General features: G+C 38.6%; 1 non-coding gene across 1 annotated transcript; it reads right to left on the reverse strand.

Moving 5' to 3' along the window:
• Positions 1-2,040: 2,040 nt before the first annotated feature.
• LOC135267866 (small subunit ribosomal RNA) lies at positions 2,041-3,963 on the reverse strand. Its single transcript, XR_010336234.1, has one exon. It is a non-coding gene; the product is annotated as a small subunit ribosomal RNA (ribosomal RNA).
• Positions 3,964-7,500: the final 3,537 nt, after the last annotated feature.

Raw genomic sequence — 7,500 nt, forward strand, 5'->3', positions numbered from 1 at the left:
AATATTATTACATAACGCACCGTTCCACATCGAAATCGTTTCATCATCACACAACAACAAAAATAACTACTTAAGGTTATTACAATTGTGATGTATATGTGAGAAACGGACCAATCGAAAGAAACGTTCGGCGTTATATTTTATAATATTTTATTTAATTAAAGTGGCATTTGTTTCTACTTATCGAAAAGAGTATGCAGTTATAGTTTAAGTTTACATAAAGAATAACCCGATGATATTAACGTTTTATAAATACGTATATATATATCTATTAGGTTTTTTTTCTCTATCAACTTTGTCTATAAAACTCTGCTCCTTTTGCGATAAGCATTATGTATATTTATTAAATAGAAAATATGTCGAAAAACCAGACGTTTTCTTCAAACAAACGCCACAGCTGCAAACTTAATCACAACAATATTTACCAAACAATACAATTGTAGGGTGTTTTGTGTGATACGTCGTTTGGTGGGCATTCTAAGAACGTCCGTCGACATAAAAACGAATCAAAAGAAAAGCACAGGCAGTGCAAAACGTTCCTTCGTCAGTCGGGCGTATATCATTTAAAACCCACAGAATCTAAAAAAGTTAATAAACTTTTTTATTTAGATTCCTACGGTTCGTCGCGTCGTTAAAGTAAATTATTACTTCGACGCATGCGGAACCCAGGTACCCGAAAACCGTAAGCCTAAGCGTTTTTTTCCAAACATCACTCACTATCGATAAAGTAAATTGATTTTATGTATTTATAAATGTGCGTTTGTATGTATAGTAGTATAGTAGTAGTATATTTTGTTATTGGTTGTTTCGAGCTTTTTATTGTTATAAAACGTTTTTGTAGTCTTGTACATAAAGTACAGACGAATAGACAGCCCCTTTTATTTATTAATAAACTCCAACCATTTACAAATTGAATTACAACTACAACATCTCTTTTACACATTAATTATACACCATCTTTATTTTCTTTTTTCCGAAGCGAATACGATGAAGAAAATACGCAAAGACTGGCTTACAAAACCGTAAGCCTAAGCGTTTATTTTTCAAACATCACTCACCATCGGTTAAGTAAAATGATGGTATGTATAAATGTGTATTTGTATGTACAGTAGCGTATTAATTTTGTTGTTGGTTGTTTCGAGTTTATTTATTATTATGGTTTGTATGTATAAAGTTTTAGTCTTGTACATAAAGTACAGACGAATAGACAGCCCCTTTTATTTATTAATAAACTCCAACCATTTACAAATTAAATTACAACTACAACATCTCTTTTACACATTAATTATACACCATCTTTATTTTCTTTTTTCCGAAGCGAATACGATGAAGAAAATACGCAAAGACTGGCTTACAAAACCGTAAGCCTAAGCGTTTATTTTTCAAACATCACTCACCATCGGTTAAGTAAAATGATGGTATGTATAAATGTGTATTTGTATGTACAGTAGCGTATTAATTTTGTTGTTGGTTGTTTCGAGTTTATTTATTATTATGGTTTGTATGTATAAAGTTTTAGTCGTGTACATAAAGTACGATCGTATTGGCAGACACCATTATTATTCATTCATTCATTCTTGTTTGTTATTATAAATAACTCCAACCATATACAAATACTACAACAACAACAACAACATCTCTTGCACATTAATTATACACCACCACTGTGTATTAGTACTTTTTTTCGAAGCGAATACGATGATGGAAATACGCTAAGACCGGCACTGCGAAAGCAATAATAAAACGTTAGCACATAACCATCTTTCGACAATATTGATTCGTGTTAATGTTCGAAAAAATTCTTTGAAAACGTCGTTTACGGCACGTTTACAATCGATTTATAAAATAAATCGAAAAACGTAACAACAGATCCGCTTAATGCAAGACGACCCGTTGTTGCTTTTCCGTTCGACGCATAATAAAGAATTTTGTATGAGAATTGATCATCATACGAATAGTGTATGTATGTGTGTTTTTTGTTGATCAGCACAGACAAAATGTGTGTGTATGTGTGACAACTAAACAACAACATTTACACGTTAATGATCCTTCCGCAGGTTCACCTACGGAAACCTTGTTACGACTTTTACTTCCTCTAAATGATCAAGTTTGGTCATCTTCCCAGCAACATCGGCAACGTCGAAACGCCACCGCGCACCGGTCCGAAGACCTCACTAAATCATTCAATCGGTAGTAGCGACGGGCGGTGTGTACAAAGGGCAGGGACGTAATCAACGCGAGCTTATGACTCGCGCTTACTGGGAATTCCTCGTTCATGGGGAACAATTGCAAGCCCCAATCCCTAGCACGAAGGAGGTTCAGCGGGTTACCCGGACCGCTCGGTCAGGGAGGACACGCTGATTCCTTCAGTGTAGCGCGCGTGCGGCCCAGAACATCTAAGGGCATCACAGACCTGTTATTGCTCAATCTCGTGCGGCTAGAAGCCGCCTGTCCCTCTAAGAAGAATTGTTTGTACGCCGACAGTAAAAACCGCACATAGAGACCGGGCGAACCCGGCTCCAGCCGGCATTTGGGATGTCGAAATACGCCTATTTAGCAGGCTAGAGTCTCGTTCGTTATCGGAATTAACCAGACAAATCGCTCCACCAACTAAGAACGGCCATGCACCACCACCCACCGAATCAAGAAAGAGCTCTCAATCTGTCAATCCTTCCGGTGTCCGGGCCTGGTGAGGTTTCCCGTGTTGAGTCAAATTAAGCCGCAGGCTCCACTCCTGGTGGTGCCCTTCCGTCAATTCCTTTAAGTTTCAGCTTTGCAACCATACTTCCCCCGGAACCCAAAAGCTTTGGTTTCCCGGAAGCTGCCCGCCGAGTCATCGGAGGAACGTCGGCGGATCGCTAGCTGGCATCGTTTATGGTTAGAACTAGGGCGGTATCTGATCGCCTTCGAACCTCTAACTTTCGTTCTTGATCAATGAAAGCGTTTTTGGCAAATGCTTTCGCTTCTGTCCGTCTTGCGACGATCCAAGAATTTCACCTCTAACGTCGCAATACGAATGCCCCCATCCGTTCCTATTAATCATTACCTCGGGGTTCCGAAAACCAACAAAATAGAACCGAGGTCCTATTCCATTATTCCATGCACACAGTATTCAGGCGAAGTTTTAGCCTGCTTTAAGCACTCTAATTTGTTCAAAGTAAACGTGCCGGCCCACCTCGACACTCAATGAAGAGCACCGCGGCGGGATTGAGTTGGGCCGCCCTCTCGAGCTAAGCCCACCGGCAGGACGTCCCGCGAAACGCCAGTTAACACCGCGAACGATGAACCGGCGGCGCGGGACACAAATTCGACTACGAGCTTTTTAACCGCAACAACTTTAATATACGCTATTGGAGCTGGAATTACCGCGGCTGCTGGCACCAGACTTGCCCTCCAATTGATCCTCGTTAAAGGGTTTAGAGTGTACTCATTCCGATTACGGGGCCTCGGATGAGTCCCGTATCGTTATTTTTCGTCACTACCTCCCCGTGCCGGGAGTGGGTAATTTGCGCGCCTGCTGCCTTCCTTGGATGTGGTAGCCGTTTCTCAGGCTCCCTCTCCGGAATCGAACCCTGATTCCCCGTTACCCGTTACAACCATGGTAGGCGCAGAACCTACCATCGACAGTTGATAAGGCAGACATTTGAAAGATGCGTCGCCGGTGCGAGACCGTGCGATCAGCGTAAAGTTATTCAGATTCACCAAGTTGTACGATGACGGCGAAACCGCCACCGATTGGTTTTGATCTAATAAAAGCGCTCCTTCCGTCTCCGGTCGGAGCTCTGTTTGCATGTATTAGCTCTAGAATTACCACAGTTATCCAAGTAAATGTGGGTACGATCTAAGGAACCATAACTGATTTAATGAGCCTTTCGCGGTTTCACCTTAATTTGGCTTGTACTGAGACATGCATGGCTTAATCTTTGAGACAAGCATATGACTACTGGCAGGATCAACCAGGGAACTGTGTTTTTGTGTTTTTTGAGACAGACGAGAGAATAAAATACTCATCATCATCGTTTATAAAGATGAAGAATATGCGCGTTTGTGCGAAACAATCTAACATATAAGAAAGTAACGCCACGCTGTTTCTTCTTTTCTTCGTACGATATAGAGATAAATGTATCGTCATCATCGTCGTCGTAGTCGTTAAACACCACAACACATATATCGGTCAATAAAGGCATAATAATAATATTTATAATATTATTTTTTACCTTTGCCGATTTAAAAGTTCAAACATTCTCTTCACTCTTCGCAAGATTGAATGCGACGTGAATTTATGAAATTCTTTCGAATCCATAAACGTTACGAATATTATATAAATATTCTCGCTCGGATATTAGAGAGTTGACGCATTTATTATTTTTGTTTGTTTAAATCACAAACATTTGTTAGTTCAACAAAGTTTGATTGCATAAGGACCGCCAACGTAAGAGAATACGTTTTGCCGCATCCGCAATCTCGCTGTGGGGAACTGGGCGAGCCACAAAATCACAAAATAAAGCAATCTCGCAAGCAAAGCCCTATTCGAATTCGATAGCGGAAATGTGCGATAAACGTCGATAAATTGGAAGCAAATGCAGAACGTATACATAATCGGTCGTTTTGTCGTCGTCATTTATGATAAACTTCGACTAAACCGTTACACCGTTCATATCGCCTCACTCAACGCATCGACACACACCACTACCATATGTATACCAGCGCGACACCGATCGAGGCAGCCGCTCGGTATTGGATGTGCGCACCGCTCCACTGACATAGCTCCACAGGCGACGTCTACCGAAGCGCACAGCTCTATAACTATAAGGCATACACACAAAAGGGAGAAAATATTTTAAATATTGATAATATTAAAAAGTCATATTTTATATTTAAACCATTATAAAATTTAATTATAAAAACGTTTGTTTTAAAAAAAATAATTAATTAATAAAAACAAAATTATTTTAAGCGCCGTACTTCGTAAACGTCGTACTTCGTTCGTCGTATGTGCAAAGTCAAATGAATGCTGTAGTTAGTCGCAGTTGGAACGTCTGAATGTCGTACAACGTAACAATAATTTTGAGTGCCCTAATGTGTAGACGTCGTACTTCGCGAACGTCGCACTTCGTAAACGACGTACTTCGTGAACGTCGCACTTCGTAAACGACGTACTTCGTGAACGTCGCACTTCGTAAACGTCGCACTTCGTAAACGACGTACTTCGTGAACGTCGTACTTCGTAAAGGTTATGCAATATTAATACACATTTGGTGTATTGCAAGTTGCATTTTAATAAATATTATGCATTTTTATGTTTTAATTTAATATCTAGGCCAAAATACTATGTTTATTTAATTGTTAAATGTGTACGTTTATTTATAGATACGTAATTTACATAAAAATTTGTTTTTTTTTTTATTATATGCAAACTACAAATAAAACATTTAATATTTTCAAACGTCGTACTTCGTGTAAGTTATGCAATATTGATACAAATTTAGTGTATTGCGGGTCGCAATAATATTAATTTATATTTGAACGTAGTACTTCGTGAAGGTTATGCAACATCAGTACACATTAAGTGTATTGCAGGTTGCATTATTATTAATTTATGTTTTCTCACTTTTTACCTTCATATAAAAAAAAATTTAATATTTTTGGACGTCGTACTTCGTAACAGTTATGCAATATTGATGCACATCTGTTGTGCTGCGGGTTGCATTTTATAAATTTAATGTATTCTTATGATTTACTTTAATGTCTAGGCAAAAAAACACTTTTGATTAGTTGCTGAATGTTTACATTTATTTACAGATACGTAATTTGCAAAAAAATTTGCTGTTTTTTTATTATATACAACACAAATAAAATTCTTTAATATTCTTGAACGTCGTACTTCGTGTAGGTTATGCAATATTGATACAAATTTAGTGTATTGCGGGTCACAATAATATTAATTTATATTTGAACGTAGTACTTCGTGAAGGTTATGCAAGATCAGTACATATTAAGTGTATTGCAGGTTGCATTATTATTAATTTATGTTTTCTCACTTTTAACCTCAATATAAAAAAAAATTAATATTTTTGGACGTCGTACTTCGTGAAGGTTATGCAATATTAATGCACATCTAGTGTGCTGCGGGTTGCATTTTATAAATTTAATGTATTTTTATGTTTTACTTTAATATCTAGGCAAAAAAAACAATTTTGATTAGTTGCTAAATGTTTACATTTATTTACAGATACGTAATTTGCAAAAAAATTTGCTGTTTTTTCATTATATACAACACAAATAAAATTCTTTAGTATTCTTGAACGTCGTACTTCGTGTAGGTTATGCAATTTTAATACACAATTAGTGTATTGTGGGTTGCATTATTATTATTTATTGTTTACGTTTTACTTCATCACTTTGTGAACGTCGTACTTCGTTTGTACTATGAACGCTGCATTTCGTCGCAGTCGGCAGCACGTGCGAATAAACGTCGTACAAGAAAATCACGATTTTGAGTGCCGTACTTCGCAAACGTCGTACTTCGTCTATACTATGTACAAAGTCAAGTGAACGCTAAACCTCGTCGCAGTCGACAGCAAGTGCAAATAAACGTCGTACAAGAAAATCATGATTTTGAGTGCCGTACTTCGCAAACGTCGTACTTCGTCTGTACTATGTACAAAGTCAATTGAACGCTGTACTTCGTCGCAGTCGGAAGCAACTGCAAGTAAACGTCTTACAAGAAAATCATGATTTTGAGTGCCGTACTTCGCAAACGTCGTACTTCGTCTGTACTATGTACAAAGTCAATTGAACGCTGTACTTCGTCGCAGTCGGAAGCAACTGCAAATAAACGTCTTACAAGAAAATCATGATTTTGAGTGCCGTACTTCGCAAACGTCGTACTTCGTCTGTACTATGTACAAAGTCAATTGAACGCTGTACTTCGTCGCAGTCGGAAGCAACTGCAAATAAACGTCTTACAAGAAAATCATGATTTTGAGTGCCGTACTTCGCAAACGTCGTACTTCGTCTGTACTATGCACAAAGTCAATTGAACGCTGTACTCCGTCGCAGTCGGCAGCACGTGCAAATAAACGTCGTACAAGAAAATCACGATTTTGAGTGCCGTACTTCGAAAACGTCGTACTTCGTCTGTACTATGTACAAAGTCAAATGAACGCTTAACTTCGTCGCAGTCGACAGCACGTGCAAATAAACGTCGTACAAGAAAATCACGATTTTGAGTGCCGTACTTCGCAAACGTCGTACTTCGTCTGTACTATGTACAAAGTCAATTGAACGCTGTACTCCGTCGCAGTCGGCAGGACGTGCAAATAAACGTCGTACATGAAAATCACGATTTTGAGTGCCGTACTTCGCAAACGTCGTACTTCGTCTGTACTATGTACAAAGTCAATTGAACGCTGTACTTCGTCGCAGTCGGAAGCAACTGCAAGTAAACGTCTTACAAGAAAATCATGATTTTGAGTGCCGTACTTCGCAAACGTCGTA

The sequence above is a fragment of the Tribolium castaneum genome, unplaced genomic scaffold (assembly GCF_031307605.1).
Source record: "Tribolium castaneum strain GA2 unplaced genomic scaffold, icTriCast1.1 ptg000109l, whole genome shotgun sequence".
NCBI classification, from domain to species: Eukaryota; Metazoa; Arthropoda; class Insecta; order Coleoptera; family Tenebrionidae; genus Tribolium; species Tribolium castaneum.